The sequence below is a fragment of the Parus major genome, chromosome 11 (assembly GCF_001522545.3).
Source record: "Parus major isolate Abel chromosome 11, Parus_major1.1, whole genome shotgun sequence".
NCBI classification, from domain to species: domain Eukaryota; kingdom Metazoa; phylum Chordata; class Aves; order Passeriformes; family Paridae; genus Parus; species Parus major.
In genome coordinates, this window is record NC_031780.1 from 5,263,188 (window position 1) to 5,280,439 (window position 17,252).

At 40.7% G+C, this 17,252-nt stretch overlaps 1 long non-coding RNA gene across 9 annotated transcripts in view; it reads left to right on the forward strand.

Moving 5' to 3' along the window:
* Positions 1 to 17,252, forward strand: part of LOC107210020 — a 204,986-nt gene that overhangs the window by 140,496 nt on the left and 47,238 nt on the right. The window lies entirely within an intron of this gene.

The following is a 17,252-nucleotide window of genomic DNA, read 5'->3' on the forward strand; positions in this document are numbered from 1 at the left end:
TATTTTACCCAGTGAATTAGTCCCAGTGGAATGAATAGGACGATTTGCATGCTTAACATTAGGCACACTGAAGTCCTTCACTAAATCAGGTCTAATGTGCACATTGAACTTCCCCTGACTTAGGAGAAATTCTGCAGTCCAAAAAAAACCCGTGATTGAATGGCACCATGTGAAAACCTGGCAATGCTGTGGCCAGTGACAAAGCTGATTATGGTGTCTGTGGAACCAGGGTGGTACCTCAGCTGTTGAGTCCTTAGACAAATACCCCAAGAACAAAAAAAATTGTACTGAAGGATTTGGTATTTTAAGAGTTAACCTACAAATTCAAACACAGTAATTTTGTATGAATTTCACTTCTGTCTTTTTCCTAAAATAAATTTGTTTCTTTTTAAACAGACTTCAAGAAAAAAATAAAAGAGGGGAAAAAAATCTACCTTTTTGTTAAATTAGCTTAAAACAAACAAACTGAAACTTCTTGATGTTGTCCAATGCAATTCATTATGCTGGTGCAGTACTCTTTTTTTTTTTTCTTCTTCTTTTTTTTCCCCTTTCCATTGCCTGAATAATGTTCTTTGAAGACTACATCATCAATAAACCACTCTGGTGAGGTTTAGAGGGCCTAGAATAATGAATAACAATTAGGGGCATTTAAAAGGTAATATTTTTTCCTGCAATTTGGGAATTGATTTATGAAGTTGGGGATCCTCCAATTTCATCAAATAAATGGTTTCTTAAACCAATTCTTCTTACCGTCATGGTAACACCTTTAGATCTGGCACAGTTAGCAAGCTTTCTTGCCAACTTATTGTTTTTGATGCAAATGAAGCATCTCAACTTGCACAATTAACAGAATTCCTGTCTAAAAATGTTATTCATTTTCTACAGCCTAGTTAAAGTAGCACAGTATCAGTTTTACAGTGAGAACTGTCCTGTTGGGTTTCATCTGTGTGATGTTACACTTATTTTTGAAATTAAAGCCGTAGATATTTTTCCTCATGACGTTTCTTGAAAATGTGTTAGAATTTGAAGGCCTGATGAGCACACCTCAAATGGAGCCATGCAGTGAGCCTGGATAAGTGAGTTAAAGGTCAAAGTCCTGCTTAGCAGCTCGGAAGAACAAACCATAATGCCAAAACCAGTCAGTGAAATCAATGATTGGATGTGTAAAACACATGGAACAAAGTAATTGGAGTGAGGGATAGGATAGTGATAATCACCCCAGTGACAAAGAAGTGTCCACATCCTTGAAAGCAGCTGTGGAGAAGCCCATTCTGGGCATTCACTGACTCTCAGGCTGCCTGAATGACCTTCATCTCCAGCTCAGTGCCAGCAAGCTTTGATTCACCTTTAAACAACCAGCCCCTGGGACGTTTCCAGTATCTTGCTGGTGGGTCTCCTAATGGAATTAAACTATAATACCTTGCACTCTGGTAGGGCTGAATGTATGGATAAAAAGATGCTGAGGTAATAGTCTTTTTTACAGATCCATAAGCCTCTTTGGAAGTACAAGCCACAATAATATTTCCCAGAGGCTCTAACCTCTTTAGTAGAACAAACCCCCCAGGCAGAATGTGTAAAGTTTTGAAAAACATGAAAGTATCCCCTTCGATCCCAAGAAGGGTGAACAACAAAACTTGTAGGAAACAAATATTTAACACATCTAAAATTATCGCTTACAGTGCATTGCAAAAAAAAATAAATCTGTTTCTTCAGACTTCCCTCCCCCCTCCTTGTGTTGTGTGATGTATTGAGCCATCACCCTTTTGCTTATCATCATCACACTGCTGATTTTTTTTCCCCAGTGGAGAATTCTCAGCCTAGGTGGTGTATTGGTAGTGCTGAGGAGTGAGGTGGAGGAGGGAAGATATTCCTGGAATTTCCCAGAACTGAAGAGCTAGGGCAACATCTCCCAAAATTCTATCACTGACCACATGCTTAGGGATCACCTTGTGATATGTTATGTTATCCTTATGTTGGTCCAGCCCTTGGGCTGCTCCTTTGTAGCCAGTGTGGAAGAGCATGAGAAGCACTACCTCAATGTCTCCAGGGCTCTGAGTGTGGATGTTCATGCCCTTCCTTATTAAAGCTGACTCATACAAGGATTCGTAAGATTTCTTGTACTTCCTTTCTTGTTTTCATATTTTTTTTTTATTTTTTTTTTTTAATTAGGAGGCAACATCAGCTTAAAGTATACAAAGCTAGGTATTTAATTTGTATTTGTTTGTTATGCCCTAATCCTACCCACTATTTAGGGTCATGAAAATATGAGCAATTAAGTTCTGGGTCTTTGTGAGCTTTTCGGGGCCCTTTGGAGTATTTTAATTCCAGCTCACTTTGAGGTACCAAGTGTGATATCTGCAGTGGGCTAGGACAGGCTGTGCTAATTAATTTTGAAGGATGTGTTTGGTAGAAATTTGATATCCGTGGCAAGAGCCCTCTGAATCATCTTGGTGGTGGGTGTAGAGTAGCTGGCTGGTCAGGGGATTCTGCCTTGTCTTTTTGGGGGCTGAAATACACCTAGAGCAGCCTGAACTGAAGGGGCTGGCTCCCTCATTTCTGCTCAGTAGGGTGCAAGGAACCACTCCCAGAAATTTGATCATAACCACAAAAGCAATAGAAAATAGAAATATATTTTACTCAGCCAGGACTCTGTCAGTGTCTTGGAGAAAACAGGATAAATATTTGGAGATGCCCAGTTGGAGCATTATTTGGAGAGCAATGTTTAGAATTGCTAAATCAGATTTTTCAGTGTGGCACTAGATAGGTGGTCTGGAGAGTAACTAACTTTGTGCTGGCTGAGGCTGTTTTCACACATTCAAGCTTGTGTTTACAGAAAGAGGGAAAAAATTAAAACAGTTTTTTAAATTTTGAAAGTCTTTTCAAACACTGTTGCATAGAGAAATGGTGTGGATATCACAGTATTTATGAATCAACAACTTTAAGGAGCTTAAATATGAAAAACAATGTCTTTCTGTTACTTCCAGAGTATGCTGTTTGAAAAGCAAAAAGCTTGTTTTTCCCCTCTACAATTCTATAGAGTGAATGTCTGTCACTGCTTTTCATCAGATCAGCCTGGAGCTACTAAACCCTAATACCCTCAACAGACAACAGCCACAGTGCCAGGGAGGGATTGCCTGGGCTGCAGCTTCCAGAAACATGTGAATCACCCCAGCACTGTGCAGCTTTTTGTGCCTCTCTTGCAATTTCAGCAGGAAAATAAGAGTAATTAGAAAGCTCCATTTGGCACCAATGCTGCTGGTTTGAAAGTGACCTACTAAGCTGCAAACCATTCTCCCCCCCCTCCTCCTTTCTTCTCCACCCCACTCACAATCTACGTCTAAAATCTGCTCATCTCTAGCGTGGTGCTGTTTGGAGCTGCAGCACTCCATGTACATTCCTGTTGTGTTTAGAAACTGTTGATAAAAGATCTCACAATATTTATGTTGGCCATATCCACGTATGTCAATACTGCCATGTCCTCGCTGCTGCCAAATTCTGTCTCTTTTTATTATTTTGATATATGGTGGGTTATTGTGGAGCACTTGCTTCTGTACTCCTTCAAATGCTTGAGTTATGCCATAGTTCCTCTCTGAGAGCCATTTGCTGCAGCTGTGACATTACTCATCCCTTAACCTAATTAGTTGGGTTTATTTACTCTGGGAGGAGGGAAGCGCAGGATGGAGAGCGTATCGTGGTCCAGCCCATCCTGCAAACACCACAGCAGAGCTGTGCCAGAGGAGCCTTCAGGAATCTGATTTTAGAGGTCTTTGCTGCTGGAGGGGGGCTGTGCTTTGGTTGCTGCTCTGTGGAGGGCTGTCCAATGTCTCGTTGATATAAATAGAGCCACGGGGAGAGAGACAGAGAAAGATGAAGCAGCTGACTCAGTGTTTGACTGATGGGCCGATGTAATGAAAGTTTTGCAATCTTTTGTAAGCAGGAGTAATAGGATAGCAAAGGAACACTGGGGGATCCATTAGATTTGCATACTTACAATCCATCACAGTGATGAAATTAATTCACTTGTATTTTACTGCATGTGCTGCTGTATGAGGCAAAAGTGGTAAAAATGAATCTAAAGTATGGATTTGTCAGTATTTCAAGCATTTATATGTAGTATGCATGCAAAGTTGTCCAATATAGAAGCAATTGTTTAAATGGTAAAAAAATTGAAAGATGTCTTTCCTCAAAAGAAGATTACTTCATTTTGATTTAATGCTGTCTGATCAGCACAATAGTCTTTAAGTGTAAGGATTGCTGGTCATCTAAATATCTGTATTCAGACCTACATATTGATTTAGATTTCTAAATGTACCCAGCTCCCCCAGTCAAACTTTGGTTGATGAGAATGACATACATTTTTTTCTAGCTATAATTACAATATTTGTTTATTTTGAGGTAGATTTAATGTGCCATATAATTAACTGGTGCAGAGAATTAAGCTATAAAGCATACTATTATCTCTCAGGCTTTTTCCAGGGCTATATGAGATTGTCACATATGGCACTGGTTGTTGATAACTAACCTAATGAAACGATACCATCACACAGAGGCTGTTTCTCAGTATCCGTTCCCACTGATAAGAAGTTATCTGTCTTGATATTGATTTGACATCTATCTGCTCCGTATGTGACTTTGGAAACTAATGACTGAGGTTGTACTGAATATTCAGAGATAAATTTTCAGATGAGCAAGGGACCAGCCTTCCTATTTCTCCGAAGCTTTTTTTTCCCCTGCCTGTTAATGAACCGTGGGTGCAGGCATTAGCTCTGAGACAGCTTTTCATGATTGAAGATCAGATCAGCTGAGGGCTAATATTTGTGCTTGCAATGCATCATCTGGAAGAAACCAAGGGTGTAAGTGCTGGTGAAGTTTGGCAAAATGAAGGGCAGATTTCTAAAAGAGTCAGGCTGGAGATAATGCTCCTTTCCTTAAAGTACAGCTCGATTGTAATGGAGCAGGCAACTCAAAATTATGAGAAGTGCCTGCTGTCATTGGCCATCCCACTGGGGATCTGGAGCACTTGGAAAGAAGGGAACCAGCCTGACTTTGCAGGATGAGCTGGCCATTTATCTGTGTGCAGGCCAAAACTGCAGCAGAGGAAAACACAACATGCAGGTCCATGATTGGGTGTGAATGGGACTGGGACAGGAGGAAAAATGTCATTTTAGGGTCTTGATATCCTTGCCAGGTGTACTGGCCTGATGCCACCCCCTGCCAGAGCAGAGACAGGAGAGGTGCTAGGACATGGCCAGGCTGCCTCACCTCCACTCCTCTGCTGCCTGAGCTTGGCCTGAGGGACAGCAGGCTGGGGATGTGTGCTGTGAGTGCAGTGCACACAGAATTCCTTTTTTGTGCTTGCTCCATAGTCCGGGCAGGAATTTGGTTGCTTTCCTTCCCTTGAATCTGCCCAGAGTGCCTTGGGAGGGTGACAGCTGGTGCTTTCACTCCTTACATGCAGTCAAATCTGTCAAACAGTCATGAATACCTTTGAATCTGGTACAGTGCATCAAGAGTGCGGGGTGTCCCATAAGGCAGAGCCCTAAGAAAAACACCAGTAACACGAAACCCCCTAAGTCAGTCAATATGATTTTATCTGATGTATTTATTCTTGCCTGACAGCCAGCAGTGAAAGAGAATGGGAGTGAAAAAATCCTACTGAGGGGCATAGAAAGTAAACAGTGTCCCTGTTTAGGTGAATTGTCCTCTGGAGAAACCTCTGGAAAAGCTTTGGTAGAGCAGCTCCAGCCTGGGATGTGTCTGTGTCACCTTGGTGCAGTGGGAGCAAAACACTCCGTGCAGGGAACCCCTCGTCTGCAGGGCTCCTTAGGGAGGGGTTTGGTCTGGATTGCCACCAGTGTGAGCCCAAGGACTTGTCAGGGATTGTGGTGCTCCATCTGCATCCCTAGAGCACATCCTCTGGTTTCCAAAGGCATTTGTGTGCTCCACCACCACCTGTGAGCCAAAAGCATGGTGGGTGAGGACCACTGAGAGGAGGACTCCAGAAGTGCTCCCCTAATGAACCTAAGCTCCTAATGAGGGCATGTTGTTTGGAGTTGGGCAGAGGGGATTGGAATCCCTTCCTTTGGGTTCATATCTGGTGTCAACAACATCCCGAGGGGTGAATTGGTGATTAATGTTTGCATCAGCTCCCACAGCGCTGGTGCCATTTCAGAGAGCTCTGGTTTTCAGTGCTCTTGTTAGCCCTGTAACCTCTCTGAACTGCCTTTGCCCAGCCTGCTGCATGCTGAATTCTTTCCTCAGTCCATTGCATTTTGTTTCTGTATTACACCATTTTTTTAGTGTTTCCATATTTATGAATTCATCCATCTACAATAACAATTATAGTTGGAATGTTTACTTTGCCTGATAACATTTACAGTTCATCTACTGGGCAAATACTTGTTATTCTTTGCTTATTTTTTTAAATATATATTATTAGAAGAGCTTTTGTAAAATTTAATTCATTCCTCCCAAATATGTTCCATTTCACACAATTGGCAGGAACAAAAAAACAAATCAGAACAAAACAAAGCACCCTCATCTTCCCCAAAGAAAAACTAGAAAAAGAAAAAAAAAAGGGAGTTGAGGAAGGCGCCAGAATGATAAAGACACAATCAATGTCTAGCATTTAATTATTTTTGTGACAGATTTACATCATCAGGTGCAGTTGTGGGTGACTTAAGACCCCATTTTGTTTTGTGTGATAAAACCCAGGGCTGACATTCCCCTGTAGGCCGGATCAAGTGCTTGGTGCCCATGGGCTGTTCAGTGGTGATGCTCATTACAGGGAATCCCTGACCCATGATGTGAATCACAGCAGCCTTGGAGAGCCTTCTTTATTTAGACACAGAGGTGTTTGGCCTCAGTGCAGCCAACAGCCTCTGCCTGGTCCTGTGCTGGGAAAGGAGAGGGATAACAGATTACTGCTGCCCATGGCAGTGTCCCACCTCCAGCCACTGCAGGAATTGCCCCCAAGACTCCTCTGGGACTTACAGTCCCTCACCCAGCTGGGGTTAACTCTGACCTGCCCAGGGCTGTCCCCCAAAGCACCAGGAGAGGACCACGCTGCTGTGGAGGCAAACACAGGCATTTGGTTGCCCGTGGAAGTCGTCTCCAGCTGTGGAGCAGCTCCACAAAGCAGAGCCTGCACTGTCCTGTCCATCCTGGTTCAGTGAAGTGGTTAATGCTCTGTGCAGTGCATGGGATTTATTTAGTGCAGATAGCTGAGGGACTCGGTTTTTATGTGCACTGGAAGGATATTGGCACACGTTTTTGGACTGCACTTTGCTCTCTGCCTTGATGAACTAAGCAGATACTGTACCATGAAAGGGAAGAGGAAGCTGAAACTTGGAATAATGTCCCTGTTTGTCTCACAGCGTGCTGCTGCTCATGATGTTGAGTTGGCGCCAGTCCTGCTCTGCTTGGAGAACGCAGCCGTAGGCTCTGGTTGTGGGAGGATGAGCCCGTTGTTATCTGGCAGAGCTGGTGAGAAAGGAAAGGAAGGTTGATTCTGGCCAGATGGGAGATACTTTCCCAGTGTGAGAAAAGCGTGCATGGAGGCAGATTATGCTCTGAACAAAAGAAGCAAGCAAGAGCTCTCCAGTTGGTGTGAGAGAATGAGGAGTGGGACAATAGGTACTGCCAGGAAACACCTGGCTTCAGGAGGAAGCTGAGGGGACCTTCCAGTGACTGAAAACTTGTTGTAAAATGTGTTTATTGACAGTGAATAAAGCATGGGGGAAAGAGAGTCCAGTCCTTTGTGAGGAGATGAAAATGCCCTTCTTCTGCACTGTGGTTTCATTTCCAACACACTCAGATGTGTGTTCTTTGTGGTTGGATCAGTCAAGAAACTTTCCATGTGTTAAGTCTGAATATTTGGGGGAACAAACTCACAGAGAGGAGCACAAAGACTGTACATTTGAATGCTGGAAGGAGTCTGCTCAATACCTTTGGAAGTGATGTTTGGCTAATAGGAGAGAAGAAGACCTGAATGTTCATCTTGCCTGGAAATGTTTCTGCACTTATGAGCAGACAGGTAGTAACAGAGGAGTCACCTACTTAACACAGGCTCAGGAGTTCTGCACTAAACCTCTACAGGATAGCAACAGTAGTGAAGAAAACATCTTTAAATGAAAAGGTGTGAAAGAATGCAGATAAGAGATGCAAAACTAAAATAAGCAAAGTAAAAGTGGAGAACAAAAGGGAGGATTTCCCAATAATAAAATAATAGCAAAGCCTTGCAAGTATATGCAGACCCAAAGGGTCAGCAGAGAGGTGAAGGTGAGGGGACTGAAAGGTTAGTGCAAGCCTTGAGTGACACAGGCAGGGAAAGTGCAGGGCAGGCTGGGCTGTCCAAATTTCTGCAACACAAAGTGTCTGGAATCAGCCTTGGGATGGGGACATCCAATACAGGAATTGTCTGTGAACCATCTCTCATCTTTTTTGTCATGGACAGAAGTTTTCGCTTACCCACGTTTACCTGTCCCTTCCTCTCTGTTGCTTTGAGAATTTCTGGTGGTTTATATTTTCTCTGCTTTTATGTAAAAATGAATATGGAAACAAAAAGGGAAATTATTTTTATTTCCCATTGCATTTTGTCAAGGCAATGAGGTAGATATGGAATGGGTATCTCCTCACCTCTATCATGATTTTCTTTTCAAATTATAAGGACTCTTCCTACATCTCTGTTTGGAGGTATAATCCACAATCAATTAATCTGAAGATCATAGGCAATGAAAAATCATCTCCATCCAATTCTGTATTAATAAAGTCAATTTTCCTGTTCTGGCTGGACTATCAGAGATCTGTATTGGTGGGCATTGCCACAATCCACATGGTTTTCATCTCTGCAAAGTTAAATCCACCATGTCTTTACCATGCCAAATAATAACAAGAAATCATGCTTTAAGTATGCACCTGTGTAAGCTATTTTTATGAGACAAAAAAGGCTTCCTGGTTCCTTGTGGGATCATTTATATGATGGAAATAAGAAATATGGTATTGTTTGGCAGGAAGGATATAATTCCTTAATTACCTGAGGCATGTCTGAGTTATTTTGGAAAGGTTGTTATGAACAGCATGGTATCAGCTCTATGACTGTAAAGAACAAGAACCAATAATGTAAGATCCAATTTGTTCTGGCAAATAACAACCTGGGTCAAAAGGGTTGGGGGGGGGGGAAGTAAATTGAAGAATTTACCCAATGGCAAAGTACTCAGATTTTCTTTCAGAAAATACAGTTTCAGCAGTGTTGATGCCGAGGTGCTAAAGGTAATAAACTGGGGCATAAAATAATGGGGGTAAAAGAAGTGGTGGTGCTAGTGCTGGAGAGGAAGAAGTGAAGAAAAGACTTCATCCCTCTGCTTTTGGGTGTCTTTTTTCTTAGTTGATTTTTTTAGTTGTTTCTTTGAAGTTTGTTTTTTTATTTTTTTAATTTTGCTATCCAAATATTTCTCTGTATTGATAAATTACACCTGTTGGGAGTCAGATTTTACCTTCCTCAGGAATTTCTGAGAGTCCTACAAAGCTTCTCTAGAAATTGGTTTAATCCATTTCAGGGACTGTACAGGGTTTGCCTGCTCCACACTTGCTGTGGCAGAGTTCTTAACAAAGGTGGATTAGGGAGAGCTTGGCTGTTCCATCACTTTCTGCTACTGGGAAAACACTCCTCTGGCTTTGCCCAAACAGCTCTGCCTTTCCTATCTCTCATTATTTTATATTTCTATCAGCTTGTCCTAAGACAAACCTTACTTGGTTGTGCAGCCGTAATTTCACCATCACCATCACCATCACCATCACCATCACCATCACCATCACGTTTTTGTGCAAGAGAATGGTGAAAAATAAAGTCACCTTTGGTCAAAATATGAGTCTTCCTAATGGGAATTCAAAATGAGGTTTCAAAATTGTGGTAGAGGATTGTGGACAGATGAGTTTGTTTCAAGTTTTTCCAGTGATAGTATGACTGAATATATATGATTTATTTTTTTGGTTTTTTTTTTTTTTTAGGAATTACAAAACTATGAATTTGTGATGAAAGGCTTGATGGCTTTATGAATAAGTGCTAGTTGATGCTATTTAAGTAGGATTCAATTAAATCTTCATAAAATGAACAGAGTGAAAAGGCTTGACATGAACTGAGGCCCAGGAAGGCAAACTGCCATGTATGAACTATTCCATGGAAATCAGATTACTTTTCATAGCTGCAAAAATGTGCTTAGCATAAACATATTGGGCCAAATTCTGTTCTCATTTGTGTGTGTGTAATATGGAACTAAGTGCAATATTTGGGTAAATCTATTTCAAATAATTAGTTGATAGTCTTGGAGGGAAAAGAAACCATTGCTAATTTAAATATTGGCATATACTGTTTTTCAAACAGATGTTCAGACTCTTATATTTTGGCATCCCAAGATGAAAAGATAGCGTAGTTGCACAAGAGGGTTTTTATGGAGACTGTCAATGGAATTGAGAAAACTCTTGGGCCAAAATTCAAACAAGTTCTATACATAGTTGCCCACAAAATTTCTGATCCTGAGAGTTGTGGGGAATCCCACTGACTTTAGAAATTACCTTCTCCATGGCACAGTTTGTGGGATCGAGGCTTGACAAAACCCAGCACGGTTGTCCTGGCTCTCTGGAGGCAGATGGCAAAATGCCTTTGGCATAAGCAAAGTCAGACCTTTCACTAACCTTTTTCGGAGACTGAATTAAACCCACCACCCCTCTTTTTCTTTTTTTTATTTTCTTGCCCTGAGCAAGTTCAATCTCTTGTTATTTTACCAAGGTTTTAATTTGAAATCGGAAGTAATTTTTCACCTTGATATGCTTATGTAACTTTAAAATGTACAATAAAACAGAGTAGGTATGTTATTGCCAGAATATGAATCCAAGGCAACTAATTCAATTGAAAACAAATCTAAAATCTTCGTTTTATTGATTATTTATTTGAACCAGTGGGTATCCTTGTTCTGCATTTATCCCCAGTGCTTTTTAATACAATAAATACCCCACCAAAAGTAGCATTAAATTCTCACTCTTCTGAACTTGTCTTTAAGACTCCATTACCATTTACTAGAAAAACGATTTCCCTGGTTGCTTTTAAAGTCTCTAACTTTATTTTTTCCCCCATTACAAAACTCCTTAATGTTAGGAAGACATCAAGCCAGCTTCAAGGGATACTGAGATACTGTAATGCCAGATGATTTGCCCAAATTATTGTGCCAAAGTTTGGTGGCATTATGGAGAGCAGTGTTTTATCTCAAACTCCCAGTCCAGCCTTGTAGGCCATCTTTCCTTTTCATTTGTGATTCAAATGAGGATATACTGAACCAGAACCACTCTGGGTTAAAATATCAGCTGTAGTTTTCCTTTCATCCCAATTATACTGTGATACAACAATACAGATATCAGCAAAATGGCTTCTGATTTACTGCAGGATGAGAGAGAAGAACCATAGTTTTTAAAAAAAAATGAAAATCCATTTGTGTCAATTAAAGGTATTTACACTGTGAAGCATATTATCAACATGTAGTAATAATGGAAAAAGAAATCTGACCACTCTTCTCCCTTCCTGTGGAAATTGGTATTCAGATTTCTATTTATACAATGCCTTAAGATTTCCCCAGCTTTTGCTTTCTCTGTAGCCTGCCAGTGAACATGTTTTTCTCTGAGTGTGGTGTAATCAGAAATTAATATAACAAGGTAGGAGACATGCAGGATTAGATTGCATAACTTCAGCTTGACTGATGTGGCTTCTGTTTGCTTCAACTGTTGCTCAGATCTCTGTATTTTACCCTCTGGGAAAAAAAAAGGCCTGGAAACAGCCCCAGATAGTTCAGAGAGTCCAGGGGGTTGAAATATTTTCAACCAATTTCTGTCACCATGACTTTTTTCATATTATCCACCTGCATGTATAGAAGTTGTACTTCACTTTTAATATTTCTCTGAGTATGTTTGTCTTCAATACCTCAATCACCTCCTTTTTAATGCTACATTATTTAACTTTTCCCCTCACTAGAGTGAACATATGCTTTACTATCTCTTCCCAAGTCCTGTATTTTTATTAATTTTATGGACTGTGGTAAGGTTTAAGGTTTACACAAATGTCTGGTTGGTTCATCTCTAACCAAGGTATCTAAGATAAAGTCAAGGTGTTCTCTTGCCAGCCTTTCATTGCCTTTCTGGTGCCAGATTTTCAGAGGACTCTGCATTTCAGAATCTCTATTTGGGCTGAATGTGTTGGTTCCCACATGCAAAGTAATGCAGAGATTTTCCAATCTTCAACCAGATGTTGAAAGCTTCACCTGACCTGCTGAAGTGAACTATACAAGCTTTGGATTGTCATTGTTAATTCTGCTTTATGTGGGGCAATGGACAGCACAGAATGTGGACAACTCATGATTATTAGAAGACTGAGAAAGGGTTTATCTTCTATAAGAAAAGCTGGCCCCTGCTGAGTGGCCAGATCCATTTTTAGAACTAGTAATAATAAAATTAATGCCAGTTTGGCAGCCCAGCATTGCACCAATTAATTCATGTTGACTTCCCTGAATTACTTGTGTCCAATCAAAATGGAAAAGCTAAAACGTCAATATTTAATTTCAGCCGTCTCAGCTGAAAGGACTTTTTCTGCAACTTTTACATGAAATGTAATCCAAAACCTTTTGTTCAGATTGAGCAAGCACCAAACAAAAAACTCCCAAACAAACCCCTCAGCTACTTTTGAAAGTCCACAGCTGGACAGAGTTTTTGGATTTGGAATCTCCCCAGTGGTGACCCCAGCAGAAGCTGGAGTAGGTGAGGTGCTGGGTGCCAGCCACGGAGTGGTTCAGCAGAGGTTTCAGGTGTGCTCGGAGGCTTTCCCCTGGAACCAAAGCCCAAGAAAATATCCCAGTGATTCAAAGCAGTTGGAGACTTCTCCATAGCTGTTGGAATTCCCAAACATTCAGTTGTGGCCATCTTCCATCCCCTTCATATGACTCAGCCTGTGTAAAAGGGCAGCTAACTGGGAAACAAAAAAATCTGGCTCAGGTTTGTTTCGGAGAGGAGCTCTTGAAAGTAGATGCTTATAGGAAATTAATCTGAACCATCCTCATTTCTTGGACCTATAAATCTGGGCCACAAATTTTTCAAGAACAGGTTTCTTTATAAGATCTCCAGGCCTTATTACTTCTCAGTGGGATAGAAATTGTGTGAAAAAACCCAACAAAACCCAACAACCTGCTTTGTTTAGGTATTTTGGCACTCTGCCATCTTGTTTTAGAATATATAATGGGTAGAATTTAATGGAATTTTTTTGATCTGCAGTGCATTCTGAGTTCCTTTTATGTTTTGGGCAGTGGCTTGGGGAAGCAGCATTTTCTTCTGAGCAGTTTCACACCCCCATGCTGCTTTTCTTTCTGCAGAGGTTGCGGAGCGCACATTCCTGGGTGGAATCTGACAGGCACAGTGACTAAATGGACAATTCCAGCACTTCCAAATGCTCCTGTCATTCAGCAGGAGAGAAGTCTCTACTGATTAGGATCAGACTGGTCCATGACAAAGTTGAGGAGTGGCCTCTGTCAGGAATACATTAGTCAGTGCAGTGGCAAAGCCCTCAGCCCAGATAGTGGAGAAAGCGGATCAAGGCAAGAGGAAGGAGTAAAAAGGGTGTTCTGCTCCTCTTTAGACAAGATCATACCTCACTTTCTTCTGTAGACTGCCTGGCTACCGCAGTCCATCTTGCTCTGTGCCATTGCCAGGTCTCTGCTCCCCATCTGCAGGGAGTGACAGGTCAGTGATTTGCTGTTTCTGCACTTTTAGGATCCCATGAATTCTTGGGTGCACGCTGCCTAATACTCAGAACTAAGTAACTTGTTGGCACAATGGCATCTCTTGTGCTGTTCCTTCACCTGCCAACTTTCCCCTAGCACAGGCAAATTCTCTCTCTCCTTCCATTAATGCACAAAACAAGACTTAGAAGCTGCCAAGAGTCCCCTACAGGACTGAAGGACTTGGATGTCACACGGCCCCTCTCTGGCAGCCCCAGATCAACAGTAACCTTACTGTATTTCCCCACCTTGATGAAAGGCAGCTCACAAGATTAAAATAACAGGCTGCAAAAGCAAATGCGGTATTATACCACATTAATCCTCTGACACAGCATTCATCCAAGTGCCACAATGGCTGTGATACTCCTGTACAGGCATGTGATTCATTCACCATTATTTGCCATAATTATCTTGCCCAGAATTAGAAAGGATTAAATGCAACTTGGTGGTCCATGCACTTAAGAGAACAATGGAAAAGAATTTTAAAATAAGTGCTCCTAATCACCTTTGTTAAGCATTTTCCCATAATCTGTGTTTTTAACAGGAATTTATTGCAGTAAGTGTTTGTTAGTATCCATTTGTCATCAAACATTAAACATGTCTTTGAGTTTCTCATGATTTATCTTGATGTATTGAAAGAATGGCCATGTGGTTACTTGTGTACTACAAATTATAATGGTTATAGAAATTGTAAATTACCTCCCTCTGTGATGTATATTTCTCTTCAATGGAACTAATGGAGATTGGTTATAATGGAGACATTTAGACCAAACCTGATCACCATTGGTTTTGGTATAAATCTGGAGTGGTCTCACTGAATTTAAGAATTTAAGCTGGTGTAATTCTGGTTAGGTAATAAAAAAAAAAAAAAAGAAGAAGAAAAAGATCTGTGTGTTCCTTTGCTGATTAACATTCAAAAAATATTTTTTCTACCAGAAATGACATTTAGAAAGCAAGAGGATTTGAGATGACTATAACATATTTGTTTAAGAACTGGATAGATCAGAGGATTTGAAGAAAATAATTCTCAAGTCTATATACCCAGTGACTAGGACAATAGTAAACGTGAAATAGATGTTCAAATATGGAAGTTAAAAATATGTCAGGACCAAATTTCTCATTTCAATTACCAGTTTTGTATTAGAGATATAAGGTTCTGAAGTACAGTTCTGAGGTGGTTTGGGTGTCTGTAGTCAAGGACTAATAATCTTGACTGTCGTAGAACACCAAATATATTGTTGACAGCTAAATACCCCCCTCTGTGTTGTTACATACCTGCGTAAAATGAAGAAAAAAATAACTAACTGAGCAGGAATAAGTGCAGAAAACGCTGTGCATTATTTGCTTTCAAAACAGTACTGCTGATTTGGTGATGGATTTTTAAAACTTTGAATAACTTATGGTGATCCTGCCAGCCCTGTGCATGAGCACTTCTCCAGAAACAGTCTTGCCTGTCTTAAGGATGCTACTCAAAAGTGAAGCAAGGCAACAGAATCTGGCCCTAAATCAGCTGTATTAGGGAATTGATTCCATGTTTTTCAATACAGATGAAGGTAATCTGTGCCTCTCTTAACTTTGCAAGCCAGCAGAGCCCAGCACTGGTGCTGGTGCTGCAGGACAGCCAGGAGGAATGAAAGAGCCTGAGAGGTTTGTGAATTTACTCTTCCTGCAGAAAGCTGGCAAAGCTGCACTAGGTCAAGAAACTGGTATTACAAAGCCTTGCATGGAGAAACCAAAGCTTTTTTAAAAAATAATTCTATTTCTGAATTAATTAAAATACAGTTAGGATTGATTGTACTGCCTGCATTAGGATAAAAAGCCAAGATGAACTTGGGTATTGTTAGGATCCCTCAGTAAGTGCTGATAAGTGCTTCAGCAACACAGATGTTGCAGAGTTGATCTGATAATTAATATGCCTTTTATTTCTCAATTCTGGCATCTCTGCACTGTTTTATGAATCAGACCTTATCGATTAAGTAAAAGAAGACTTAGAAGAGGAGCAAAGAAGCCCTGTAAATTCGGAAGCCAGGCATAATTAGTTTGCACAGGTTTTGTTGTTAGAGTTTCAGGTATCAAATCAATAGAGTAACATTAATAATTAAGGACTTGGATAAATATACCAAGTCCTAGATTAGAGCTTTGAGCTTTAAAATGCTCACATAAAAGGTTTTCCTTAGGCTCTAAATGTTCTAAAGTGCTATAATGTGACTTTTCAGCTACAGATACTGTTAGGAAATACCAGGCTACTGTACCAGGGAGAGATTTGGATATCTCCATGTTGGAAAGTACCTACTGCATGTGCAGGGAAATTGCTGGCATCACTTTTGCAAGTTTTGCCTTTCCTTGGCTGCAACTTTGCGGAAAAAAAACCCCAAAACATTGAAAATAAAAAATATCAGGCAACAAATATGTTAGGAATGTTCTTAGTTCAAAACGGAGAATGTTGCCAGCTTGGCTTTTTTTTTTTGGTACTTTTTTTTCCATGTGAAAATACCCTGAACATGGCAGGACATCAGAAAGCCAGATGGATTTCAGGGGATCCACAAGGGACAAGGATTAGCCTGGTACCCCTGGCATCACGGTCCCTCTGTGAGTGTCATCCCCATCCTGCTGGGAACAGGGCAGGGCCAGCTCCTCCCTCTGCCTGATTCCCAGTGATGGATGGCAAGAGCACTCCTTGCTTTGCTGTTTCCTCTTTGTATACCAGCTGAAGATACAAAAACAATAATCAAAAAATGTATTACTTTTCTGTTGTGACAGAAGGTCTCTTAAGTCAGAAATGATGTTAATACTTCCTCTCTGAGTGGTTTACTTTTCACCATACTATTTTTTAGCAGATAATCTAAACCAGATGTTTCAGTTTTGGTGTAATTAAGTGGCTTTTTGGGTAAGCTGGCTCACTTCAGATTATCAAAACATATGTATCTCTTATTCCTTTTGAATCCCTTCTGTTAAGACTTTCATTTGGAAGCACATCCAAACCACTTTTGAGTTACTTACTTTAATCATTATTTAATTTAGCATACTGACATAAACTACCCAAAAAGCCGTGCTGTAGAGAGTCTGATAATACACTCCCTGACATCACTGGAACATTTTCCATTGGCATCATTTGTACAAAGAGTGCAGGGAATTTTCTGTAGGGCTTGCTTGGAAGGAAGATAATATTTCTAATTGCTTTAATAGTCACTAAGTAAATAGGAAAGAGATGAGCAGGGTGAACACAGGGGGTGTGTGATAATCCACACAGCTGTACTGACATGGTGATCTGTGTGGATGAGAAAGAAAATGGAGAGAATTCCTTCTGGAAACACATTCTGGGGATGAATTTAGGCCAGACTGTGGCATCTGCTGGAGGAAATGGAAAGGTCTGTGTGGCCCTGTCCATAACCATGCAAAGGGAGGCAAATTTTGTCTGACTTTGCAAAGACAGTCAAATAT